Source organism: Apostichopus japonicus, chromosome 7 (assembly GCF_037975245.1).
Source record: "Apostichopus japonicus isolate 1M-3 chromosome 7, ASM3797524v1, whole genome shotgun sequence".
NCBI lineage: Eukaryota > Metazoa > Echinodermata > Holothuroidea > Aspidochirotida > Stichopodidae > Apostichopus > Apostichopus japonicus.
The window spans coordinates 17,704,150-17,718,208 of record NC_092567.1 but is presented as its reverse complement, the minus strand read 5'-3'; the positions used below and the strand labels follow the sequence as shown (position 1 = coordinate 17,718,208).

The 14,059-nt window shown below is 36.7% G+C and overlaps 1 long non-coding RNA gene across 1 annotated transcript; it reads right to left on the bottom strand.

Annotated features, from left to right (window-relative positions):
- Positions 1-1,276: 1,276 nt before the first annotated feature.
- Positions 1,277-13,839, bottom strand: LOC139969557 (uncharacterized). The gene is made up of 3 exons (XR_011793764.1): positions 13,691-13,839; positions 2,275-2,428; positions 1,277-1,501 (listed from the first exon to the last, which is right to left on the bottom strand). It is a non-coding gene; the product is annotated as an uncharacterized lncRNA (long non-coding RNA).
- Positions 13,840-14,059: the final 220 nt, after the last annotated feature.

Sequence of the window (14,059 nt, the reverse complement as noted above, 5' to 3'; positions counted from 1 at the left end):
ATAACAACCCTAAGGTAGCTGGAAGATACTTCCCTGACCTTGAAATGTCATTACTGCCCCAACCTTCCCTGTACGGGCCTGACACCTGTTTCTTGACTTTCATTACCACTTTTTTACACTTCCTTATTTTTCTCACTCAATCGTCGAGTCAAGGATTTCTCCCTCTCAACAAGGTAGAAGGCCGTACCCCGCCCCACCCCCCTAAACCCCGTTGTGATGGCCATGCGTGAAGCAAATAATCATTGTATAGACAAATGGCATCCAGGCAATTCCAGTGATAAATGATCGTTTTTTCTAATTATGAAATTTTTCTTAATGGACAAAAAGTGGTTCAAATTAGAAAAGATATATATGAAAGATATCCTCTTCAAAAGAGCTGCAAACATACAAGAAACAAAAACAAACCCAAAAAAAGGGAAAGAAAAATAAAGCAAATAGGACAGAGCAGGTTGCAATATGCTAGAGTTTTTGTCTCATCATGTTTCTCACACTTTAAAATACGTCATTCTTGTAGAGATAAGTTTGTTCAAAGAAATTAGATTAAGTAAAAATCAAAACATGAAATTGGAGGATAGTCACTAACATAATATTCTGAATCTATATCAGCCTGGGCAAAGAGTGATCAAAGTGTGTATACATGGGATAATTCATGAGGAAATTTTACTGGGATGATGACTCTCCCTTTGTAGCTTTGAGGCAACTAAATATAATCGATGCTTTCTAGAGCATCCTTCGAGCAGGGATGTTTGACTAAATAAGAATGATATACTACTGTCACTCTTCTTCAAACAATTTGTACTTGAAAACTCTCATAATCCACAGGAAGAACAGCCTTTTGGAGTTTGGTAAACCTCAATAAAACCATGCAGAAGTTTCCCTATAGAATTCCCCCTTGAACTGCTTTCCACAAACAGTAGGATTACCTGTATAATGCTTTAATGTGCAACTTGATACCGCCAAAATTTTAATCTTTATTGTGAATAACAAATAAAATGGCTGATTGTCATGTATCCAACGGGTTTGCCCTTAACACTTACACAGAACTCAACAACAGCAAAAGTTACAACAGGAAGCAGACTATGTTCGGTTATATGTTTTTTCTATGAGAAGTTATCTTGAACACAATTTCCAGAACCAAGAAACACGCCTTCCAATTTGTTATTTTATGAAGTTATGAGGTGATAAAGAATTTTCGAGCGTCACATCGCGTCAATTTGAAATGCAAGAAATATATGGATTTCCACCGAACGAATTGCAGTGTAAAGTCAATGGCCTGTCTTTGCTATAACGTTTGGCAGCCGACGAAATTTTCTCTCATGATATGTTAGAGTGAAAGACAGGATTATTGTCGGCAACAAGTTAACTGCCAAGAAAATTGTCTAGACATGTCTTCTGGGGTCTTCTGTTAACTTCATACATACTCTCTCCAGTAGTGGTCAGAGATGAGACTGTCAAACAATAATTGTCCTGAATCAGGATCCATGGGGGTTCAAAACACCCTCTGTACGACCCAAATGCAAAAAAAAAATAATGCTAGCTATAACCATTATTATAGTAAAATGTACTATTATACATCATTTGAATCAAAGAGACCTAAAAATTGCTTTCTTTTGCCAAAGAAAAGGGGTCGGCCATCCCCCAGGATTCAGAAAATATCCCCCACCAATACACACACAATCACAATTAGCAATTTTCCTCAGGGGCCTAACCGAGAAATGGTACCAAAACTCAGTTGATACATTGTCTCTCTTATCTTGTCGAAGTACCTGTCCAAACAGCGAAGTAGTAATAAGTTCACACACTATCCAACACTGTTTTGAAAACACAACACACAATAGGTGATGTCTAGCTGTGGAATGTGGTCTTAATTATTTACTCATCATTTGTTTGAACAAATAAACTGTGTCTGCTTCAGTGAAACAGTTCCAGGAAAAATCTCTTTTTGGGGATGTAGAAGAAATAAAGACAATTGTCTGGCTATATGCCAGAGGGAAATCTTTGCAAGTAAATATAGGTAAAGAAACATTTACAGATAAACTTATTAATGGGAACTACACCTGCAAAGATTTACAGTACACTTTCTCGGTTCTTACCTACCTTCATGCCCTTTCAATATGCTTTATACCCATCTGGAAATAGTTATACCCAAACACAGAAGTGTTGATCAATCTGCCATGCACTATCAGTTATTTGCATGGTACAGATAACATATATGATGCCATTCCTTATTGGCACTAACTAAAGAAAATTATTAAATGTTTTAGTTATGTTTACCTCACTACATCAGTCATGATATTAGAAGTTGATGCTGCAGTCTTGTCAGGCACTGCCTTCGTCTCAGGCCACTTTGAATAGAAGTCAGACAGTGTTATTATGTACAGTCGCTGGCAGCTGTCACTGACAGAGTACCATTAAGATCAACACCAACCTGTTAAGAAAGAAGACAGCATTTAGGTGCTCATTTCAAAAACATTTACAAGTTGCAGGCTTTGCCTGGACGGTTGTTCTATTCCATTGCTTCATTCTGTACACAGATCTAGATAAACATTAGTGGGATATCTGATAGAAACAGGGTGTTGGTGGATTTAGGCCATTTATTTTTACCTTGCATACATGAAAATGTAACTTAAACCATACTGTACAATCGCTTAAACCACTAAACCAGAAAAGTGGTACGTCCACTTTTTGCAACTTACCATTATATGCCTATATTGATGGTTGATCTGCAGTTATGCCAAAGTGTGGCTTAAAGGTATGCTGTATTGGCCCTAAATATGCCAGATTTTCACTTTGGTCAAAATTCTTAAAGTATGTTTATTACTACCCTGGAAATTTACCTCACTGGGACATTCAATCAGCTAGTGTCATCATTTAGAATGTCTGGTACAATTTAAAGGGATATTACCCCCCAGGAAAGTACTTTTTGAATATTTCTGACAATTAAAGTGACCAAAATTTAGGGCCTATACAGGCTACCTTTAAACTTGTAAATTTTCAATTTGTCCAGACAGAGTGACTTTAACTAAAGTAAACCTTCACTGCATGCTTCCATAATCCAGTTACAGGAATGCTATGGAGACTTGTTCGTAGGTCTACAGGACAATGACGCTTTGACATCCTGTTGAACATGCCTTGTTACAACAACGTTGAAAGTTTTCCAACAGAATCTCGACATATTCTGTTGCCTGGTTTATCTATGCCAAGATGAGCACCTTCAAAGAGGTAAGAAAATTCATGATCAAGGAGATATCATGTTTTTTGCCCCCGCCCCCCCCAAAAAAAACACAATTATATGGGCTGCAGGATTGGTAACTCTAGCTAAAGTGCCACTAAAATTGAATTACAACTCTATATCAGTGTTTGAAATGGAATATTTCCATTATTGTACGTATTGCATGGCCACTATTTGGGTACAGATGTTTGTGAAGTTTTCTTCTGCAGTGAGGTTTGGCATATAGTGAATATGGCACACCTAAAAATATACTATCAGGCCTTCAATATCTTACCAACCAAAGTAATGACATGAAAATGTTACGTACAGTATTAGTGCCACTTTCCTCTAGAAATAGGCTAGGCTATAGTCCGTTAGTTGCATGTTATATTGTCGCATGCATGCAGGCCAGACTATCTCTGTAAGCTTTAGTGATATGATTTGGTTATGATTGTTAACTTCTTTGATAGGCAGAGCGATAAAAGGTGGACATTTATGATATTTTTCACAAGAATTTGTTATGACAAAATGGATTGGGAAACAAAACGAAAACAACTAGGCCCTAATAACTTTTTCCATACACTAACAACTTTGCTCAAGCATAGAACTGATTATAATGTTGCATAAGCAATTGCTTGATCTTTGCGAATGAGTTTTTACAACTAACCAAACGTGGTAAAAGAATATCATGATTTGTGCACCAATCACTAGGTCTATAGAGGCCTGGTTATATTTTAACTGTGGAATGGCCGTTCGCCATTTAACAATCATAGGCATAGTGTGTATCCTATACTGTAAGTTACAGACATTTACTTTGATGCAACTAGTATATATGAGCTGCCCCGATTTGGGCGAGTTGAGTAGCCCTAGATAGCAAAACTTTCCTTCAATTTCAGTATGCAAGAGTTCTATTTTCAGCCAGTCTGAAAAACTTACCTTTTCTCCGTAAGATCCTTCTTTGTTTTATTTTTGTGAAACCACTTGGATAGCTCTCACTTCTTAGAATATCGGCAATTTGTCTCACGTTTTCTGCTAACTTTTCCATTTTTAGTTGTCGCACGGGACGATCGATCGACTTACTGCTAAATATACGGAAGCCGAAATGTGAAAATACGGATACTGCCAGAGTCTATTACTAATTAAATTGTTGCTTCTCTAACATACCTGCTAGGGCGGACATTGTGTTCAGGGGGACACAATTTAAAACAAAATAAATAACCGTCAAATAATGCCCCCCTTTCGTTTAACCATAGTTTCCGGGAGACAATCCGTACCATCTGGCCTTGTACAAAAGGTCCGGGGAGACCAAATGCACTGGTAAATCCAGTATAAATTGTCTCAGTGGGACTAGGACAGTATTTACTGAATATGGTATATTTGCGACAGTTTGTACTTCTACACCGGCCCTACAATAGCACTTGTTTTCTTTATGGCTGACTACGAGCAAGGGTCAGTCTCGTAGTGCGAAGTCAGCATTTTGACAGTTTCGTCTTATTGGTAGGTAAAAGATAATTGCAATAATAACTGTCTTGTGGCTGCATTGGTAGGTCTTTCTAGACTTAATTATAACCGGCAGTTTTGATTTGCCTCTTAAGCACCCAACATGTAAAATTCATTCTAATGTGATCGTTAACAGATAGGGTTACCGGTTTTCTGGTTGGTTTCAATGTAATCATAACCTTTGCAGTCATAGTCAGCGTGTGTGAGTATTGTGTATGTTGCATCAAAGTCATGATGAAGTAGTTTGCGTGCATATGTATGTGTGTAACGCCTAGCTTGTAAACAGTATCTCTAGAAGAGAAGCCTGGAACAATATATGGTACGTAGGTTAACCACATTGAGTACAATAAGCACACTGTCTTTGTTGGAGGTCGTTGCATAATTATTCAAGGTCAACGGATTTCAAATTGTGATATAAAACGATATTTCAAGAAAGAAGGCTTGGACCAATCATAGTTTATAGTGTTGTAAGCCTACCGCATTGAAGGAAAAAAAGCCTACGGATATTTGAGACATATCTTCAGCAGAGCTAGCCCTTACTCAAAATCCATATAGGGCCCATATATATGGCAATTTGTATCTGGCCCATATCTGTGCCATATATGGAATTTATATCTGGCCATATCAAGAATCGGGCAGATATAACTTGATATAAGATAAAGGCCATATCTGCATCAGATAAAACTTTATATGGGTCACTTTTTATCTGGACCAGATTTGGTCCATATATGGCAAATCCATATCTGGACCATATATGGCAAATCCATATCTGGCCCATATATGGCAAATCCATATCTGGCCCATATATAGCAGATCCATATGTGGCTTATATATGGCAAATCCATATCTGGCCCATATATGGCAAATCCATATCTGGCCCATTAATTAGAAATCTATATATGGCCCATATATGACAAATCCATATCTGGCCTATTACTTAGAAATCCATATCTGGCTCATATATGCCACATCCATATATATTACCCTTGGCAAATCCATTACTGTCTCATATTATGATAAATCCAGATTGAACTAGTTAAAAAAAAAATGGCTTCATCTGTGCCAGAACTTCATCTGGCGATGTAAAGAAATATAATTTGAAACCAAATAAGGGCAATATATGGCGCAGATAAAGCAACTCTTTATTTACTGCTTAATTATCTGACCATTAATTACATTTCCTGTTTGATCCATCAGCAGGTATTTTTCATTTTCTTGTGTCACCTTACCCACAGTATGTCCAAGCTGTTACAAATAAAAAACTAATATTAAAAAAGGGTCTTCTGTTCAAACGATTATTGAGGCAATATGACAGTCAGAACAAAAATACATTAAGAGAATGAAATATCCTTGCATGATAAAATGCTCCACGAATAAATTGGTACTTGAAAGCCTGCTTCATGACAAAATGCCCATGTTCACTCTGCCGTCTCTAGGCTGTCTTCAGTCTCTGCAAGGTCTGCGAGTCCTTTCATCGACACAATTTTCAAAACAATGACGAAGTCATAAAGTTGGGATTACTTTATTCCCAGCACATTCCAAACCCAATTGTGTATATAACTTTTTGTGACACATAGTTTTATATATGACTCACAATGCTTCCAAATAGAAAGAGATTTCAAAATCATTTCAAATTGTGTCTGAAAAAACCCATCTCCAGACAATTAGACCAAAAAAAAGCTAGGCTTAATTGGAGGTAAAGATCAACTTATTTTGGACTTACGAATCTGCAGTTTTGGCCTCAAACATATCACTCAAAAAGCTCCTTGCTGTTACCTAATCCGACTGCTATGGTCATAAAATGACCGCTGTTCAAAAATAATACTTGAAGGTTGAGTTCTGTATTCTTCTGTGGTCCTGTAGAGGTTGATACTAAATTGCATTGTACTATTCCTTTATTTATTATATTTGCTTTAGTAAATAAGTTCCAGGAGGGCGATATATGTTCCATTCAGTATCGAAGTTCAGTCCCAAAATGTGTTGTTTCCATCCGTTCCCAAAAATTTCTTCCTTACTTCTGACTGTTCAGTTCACTATAGAATCCTTTGCCAATGTCCTAACTCAATAGGTTATTTTTTACGAATCGCCATCACCCTTCCTTAATGTACCAATCCTTTCTATTAAATTTCCTTCTGTTCTTTACCCCTACCATGTGTAAACTGTTTTTCCTATCTCACTCCCAGAGTATCAATACACATACGTCCTTTGTTCCAAAGAAGGTTTTCACACCATGGAGGTCTGTTTTTACCTCCATGTTCACACTTAATTACCCTCTGAGTCATCCTTTTTCAATCAATGACCCTGTGGTTACCCAGCAACCCAGATAGATCAAGAAGCCGATTTATACCCCCTTTGACTTAGTGTGCACTGTAAGTGCTTTACCATTGAAATATGTGCAGTACCAAAAATTCAACAATATAGGGCAATGTAAATCTCTATGAAAATACACTAAGTAAGAGCATACAGTCTTACATGTATATCCATTTATATCTGGCTTAATATGGCCAGATAAAACTTTATCTGCATATCTGGATAGACTCTATGTCCAGTTATATCTGGCTTTATATCTTTATTAGGCCAGATAAAACTTGATATGCCTATCTGGATTGACTCTATATCCAGTTATATCTGGCTTTATATGGCCATATCAAACTTTACATGGATATCTGGCTTACAATTATATCAAGATATATCTGGCTTTATATGGCAATATCAAACGTTATATGCATATCTGGCTTACAATTATATCAAGATATATCTGGCTTTATATGGCCATATCAAACTTGATATGCATATCTGGCTTACATTATATCAAGATATATCTGGCTTTATATGGCCATATCAAACTTGATATGGATATCTGGCTTAAAATTATAGCAAGATATATCTGGCTTTATATGGCCATAGCAAACTTTATATGCATATCTGCCTTACAATTATATCAAGATATATCTGGGTTTATATGGCCATATCAAACTTGATATGCATATCTGGCTTACATTATATCAAAATATATCTGGCTTTATATGGCCATATCAAACTTGATATGCATATCTGGCTTACAAGTATTTTAAGATATATCTGGCTTTATATGGCAATATCAAACTTTATATGGATATCTGGCTTAAAATTATATCAAGATATATCTGGCTTTATATGGCCATATCAAACTTTATATGCATATCTGGCTTACAATTATATCAAGATATATCTGGCTTTATATGGCCATATCAAACTTGATATGCATATCTGGCTTACAAGTATTTTAAAATATATCTGGTTCTATATGGCCATATCAAACTTGACATGGATATCTGGATTACATTTATATCAAGATATATCTGGCTTTATATGGCCATATCAAACTTTACATGGATATCTGGATTACAATTATATCAAGATATATCTGGCTTTATATGGCCATATCAAACTTTATCTATCCAGATATAGCCAGATATAAAACCAGATATGGAATTTGAGTAAGGGAGGTCAAATTGTGAAACCATGTAAACCCAATGCAGAACTCAAAAAGGGATGTTTTAACCATGCATTACCATATTTGGTTCATAAGTTAACCACAATGAGTAACAGATGCCTATTGTTTTTTGTAGCTAAGTCAAAGTTTGGAGATCTTGTAAATATTGTAAGTCGAGCATGCTTAGAAACTTGGTGTGTATTTGCCCAGTTAGCAAGGGTTCATAACTTATCCATAGTTTTCTGTTTCAGATTTTTGTTTTTTGTCTATTTTTTGTTGCTGGTGAGGAGGGCTGGGGGGGGGGGGGGGGGTCGTAAGGCAATTTATCTCAATTAATTAGCTCAAAGCAAATTTTGATCTTGAGCAGTCGTGCCTATCCAACACTGGCTGTCATGCATGATCACTGCTGAAAACAGGAACATGTATTTATGTTGTCACAATGTATGTAAGCATGTATGTAGGTATGTGTGATATGCGTAAGCTTGTATGCGTGATAATTCAACAAGGGAATTATAGAATATATACTTGGTAGGTGAGCTGAACTTGTGGTAAGTGCATAAACCTCATACTTGGTACCTCTCCTGTCACAATTTTCATACCCTTCACAACGCAAAAGCCTCATCCTCACACCCACGGCTGTTTGGAGAACGCTTTGAAAAATGTACGTGTCTCATAGTTGCCATGTGACCCTCATATTGGATACAAGAACCCTGTCGTTTTTGGTGGAGGTCAAAGATTATCTGCGGTCAGCAGAGGTCAAAACACATGAAAATCTAAAAAACCATATCTCAATAACCCAACATCAAGATAGATCATATATAGGCATGGTAGACTTCAGCACAGTTTTGGAGCAGGTCATGGGTCAGTTAAGGTCAACACCGGTCAAATCTTGAAAACCTTGTAAAACACAAGATCGCAAGGTAGGTATGTGGATTCCCCATTGTGAGTACTAGAGTTCTTTTGTTTTTGGTTAATGCCAAAGGTCATTTGGTGTCAGCAGAGGTCATAGGAAGTGAGAGTATATTAAAGGTTCACTGATTTTGTTTAGTTGGTTTAGTTAGTAGAGATCAGCAGCACTCTAGAGTTCTTTCAGAGGTACAAAATATCATCCCATCATATATAGCAATGTTCCCCTTGCTACTTGGATCATCTGTGAAGAACCTTGCCTTTAGTCACAAAATATATATTTCAATACTTAAAATGTAGTTTATGCTATTTTTCAAAACTCTACATTCATACAAAAATAATAACTTAATTCAATAAAAACAATGTTCATTTAAAACTTTATTGCGACACTTACGACTGTAGGCATGTTCTATTGGGTTCCAGAACGTGAAAAGAAGAATGAACAAATGAACATGTTTTTGTTACTAAAATACAAATAAAGGCAATCTCAGGTCATTTAGACAGTGCATGCTTCATAGATTTGTATTTGGTTAACATATCCATGCAAGGTTTGAGACTATGCATGGTGAAACCAATCTTTTACAGTAATCATGGTAGAGGAGAAGTCACTAGTGTAGATAAGACTGCCGAAGACAGCAAGAAGCATGGGGAAAATGTTTGTAAACCAAATCAAATACCTTATTACGGGGAAAATATTAAATGGTCACACAAATCTGTATCGTATTTAAGCTTTACCAACGTCGATTTTGGACCACCAAATAATCGTATGACGCCTTGTTTGTCATCAGGGAGTGTGTACATGAATCTAAAATGGGTAAGTTACCACAATGGAGTAGATAAAAGTCAGTTTTGAATAAATCAAAAGTCATTTTAGGTAACAAACTGAAATCCATGTGTAAGATTATCTTCCTGGCCTCATTTAAATTATAGTTACTATTCTTCAGTCTCTTTTGTTTCATGTTATTACTTTCCTAGTTTACAGATTGTCGTTTGGAGTAAAACCAAATCGAGGGAAGATGCGCTGTAATGGGCAAAACCCAAAGCTGGGAAAACTATGTGAAAGCCTTTGGAGGATGGAGACTAGTTGGTGCTAAGCGATAAACACTGTTATTCAACACTGCCTTTTCAGTTTTTACATTATTATATCCACCATACTGATTTTAGGTTAAGATCCATGAATGACAACGAGTATAGGACAATGTTTTGTAAAGTCACAGCAAAGTGTAAAGGTACCTTAATAAATATTAAATTAATACAAGACATATACCTGTATACCGAGATAGACGTAAGCGACAGTTATAGCAATTGTAATATATTTCATCATGCAGGTCACAGCAAAGTGTAAAAGTACTTTAATAAATATGGGCTTAGTAGGCTAGTAGTACATGTTATTCAATATTGTGTTAAGTTTTCGTTTTCGTCAAAACTGAGATAATCATATCTTGTCAGATTTTGAAGGGATCTCCAGTAATTAAAAGCACAATGAGGAAATCCTTGCTTGATAAAAGCCATGGACTTTGAACACATTGGGATTGGCAGTGCTTTGTTTATCACGTTTGACGTTTATTAATATCCAGTAAAAGCTTATAAATGATCGTTGTTGGTGATTTAAAGATTTCCTCATTTATCCACTACCCATTTGCTAATACTGGAACAATATGTTTTAAAACTGACAAAAATCATCACATCTGAAATAATTATATCTTGACAAATTTTGAAGGGATCTTCAATGGTTAAAAGCACAACGAGAAATCCTTAATAAAAGCATAGACGTCGAACGCATGGAGATTGTCAGTGCTTTGTTCATCAAGTTCGGTAGCTTATGTATATTCAACGAAAGCTTATATGATGTTTGTTGGTCATTTTCAATTATTCCTGCATGTATTCATCATGATGTATGCTGAAGCTAGAACTGCATGTATGTTAAAAACAATTTACAACACCACAAGACAACCAGCAGCAGTTACACTGAAGCATTTCACAATCAATGTTCATTTATGCGTGGCTATACGGTTGTCAAACAGGTTTCATACAACATAATTGTTAAACATATTCTCTCTATATTGTTCTATTCATTTTATGCGCTGAACCTTGACCTAGCTAGTATTGCTTCCTTTTGTGCTTGTAGAGCTGAGCGTGACTAATGCTGCCACTAATAAAGTACACTTCTCTGATCGTAATTTAACACTCTTCTCTAATACTGAGTACCAAGAAGGCCTTGGTTTTGTATGTCTTCGACATTGAACTAGCGAATCGAGGTTAAATGTTGCATTACCACCTGCCCTGTATCTGTCCAGCAATGCTATTTTCAACTCACAGTAGAGAACTGTTATCATACCATCTAGAGAGGTTGCTGTAAAACAGATTCTCGCACATGAACAGACATAATGTTGTACTAATAAAGATGTATACTGTTAACCCATTGACAAGTATTGTTGTTGCACAAACGTTCCTGTAGAAGAAACAGCAATATCATTGTACACATAGAACACGTACCCGTATGAAATGTTGTACACAAACAGGCTTAAAATGTTTTTATACGGACTGACTGTGTCTGAGAGAGTTAAAGGAAAGTCCAGAGAGAATATCTTGATCAAGACAAGGAAGTTAAAAGCATTGCAAGAAGGACAAAAAGAATGGATAAATGGGCTAGCAGGCAAAGCTGAGCATGCAGCAGAAAATAGGAGATTGAAAGAACTTTACATGATTACCAGGAAATTGACAAATAGTCTAAAGAATGAATTTGCAGTCATTGAAAATGAGCAAGGAGGGATCATTAAAATGCTAGTGCCAGCTTTCTTTCCTAGTAAAGAAAGGTGGAAGGAGCACTTTTGTTGTGTTTTAAATAGAGATGAGCCACAGCACCCAGTTACAGATGAACATGAGATAGTAATTTGACGAAAATCTGGACATGGACAAATCAGAAATTACTTTATTTGACGTCAGAAATTCACTAAGGGCATTGAGAAATGGAAAAATACCAGGATCTGATACATGCAGAAATGCTTAAGACATATGTAGATAGGTCGACATGTCTCTTCAAATTTGGAATGATGAAAGTATACCAGATGTGTGGAGTAAAGGTATCATAGTCAAAATCCCAAGAAAGGAGACTTGAAAGATTGCAACAATTGGAGAGGAATTACTCTACTACCTGTCATTAGCAAAGTTTTTGGCAGAATACTGATTGGACGAATAAGGGATGGCATAGATAAACATCTCAAGAACAGGCCGGGTTCAGAAATTAAGGAATCTTATGGAACAGTCATGTAAGTGGATATCATCTCTATACCTTTATTTTATGGACTTTGAAAAGACATTCGACTCTGTACATAGACCAAGTCTATGGCCAATAATAAATAATTACAGCATGCCACAAAAGTAATTTTAAAGGAAATGTACAATGCATTCATCTGTGCAGTGTTAGATGAAGGCAAGCTAACTGACTGGTTCAACGTCACATCTGTTGTCCGACAAGGTTGTGTAATGTCAGGGTTTTTAATCCATTTGGTTATCGACTGGATAATGAAAAATGTAACTGGGGCAGAGAGAAATGGAATAAGGTGGAATTTAAACAATGATTTAGAAAACTTAGATTTTGTTGACTTGCTATCTTCTAAATTTGATCATGTTCAGAGGAAGACTAATAGAGTGGTGAATGAGACAGCAATGGTTGGATTGAAGGTAAATGTTGTTAAATGCAAGATGATGAGGTTAAATACACATAATGAGCAGAAGTTAGCGGTCTACGATGTAGAGATTGAGGATGCTGCTGAATGTACCTACCTTGGTGCAAAAGTTATTAAAATTTGAGGTGCAACAGAAGATATTAAATGCAGGTCGGGGAAAGCTACGGCAGCATTCTGGAGCCTGACTAGAATTTGGCAACAAGGAAACACTGGGAGATCACCTAAAATCACCCTATTCAAAATCCTTGTATGATCAGTATGCTATATGGATGGGATGCATGGGAGATAACTCAATTAGAAGAAAAGAAACTGGATACCTTCCAGTATAAATGCCTGAAAAAATACTTAAAATAAGATAACCACAGACCATCAGTAATTAAAGAGATGGAATGAGTGACCAAATTGAACAGGATAAGTAATGAAATCAAGAGAAAAATGGAACTGGCTAGGACATGTGCTGCGAAAGACAGGGCAGACAGCAATTACATAACTCTGGGATGGACCCAGAAGGTTCAAGAGAAAGGCCTAAAACAACATGGCGAAGGACAGTAGAGAAAGAGAGGAGGAGAGCAGGCTGGAATAGTTGGAACAATGCCAGGACAGCAGTAGCGAACAGGAAAAAGTGGAGGGAAGACGTCTTGGCCTCGTGTGCCTCTTGGCACAGAGAGCGTTAAGTTAAGTGAAGACTGTTGCATTACCCCATGCCCAGTAAGCAATACACGTAATATCTGACAAGATACTGGACAGTGCTGTAAGAATACAACACGGCCTTGTACGTTTACTTCAACACCACGTACACCAACACCGCGTACAGACGCAGTGGGCCTGAAACATACTAACATAGGCTTACAGTCTATTCTGACTAACACATTTACAAAAAATAGTATTTCTGCTGGCATACCCACTTACATGAATCTGATACACACACGTCGTAGAAGCGTCTGTTTGACAGAATGATCTGGTAAAGCTGTAACAGTTTCTCACGAGAAAATTCCTATTAATACCTGTTAAAATTTCAACTGTTTTCAACAGGAACTAACATCACCTGTTAACGACAACTGGGCTGAACAGGTATTGTGACCAAAACCAGTTCATACCAGTTAATTACCAGTTAAGACCAACTATGGAGACAATTTTTTTTGGGGGGGGGGGCGATTTCCCATTAATTTGGGAGTTTACATAACCATAAACAACATGTGTAAAAAATAATCTTCGAAAACCTACTATAACCCATCAAAAAAAGATAGTCACGTATGGAAAGCCATTTTAACAATTAAT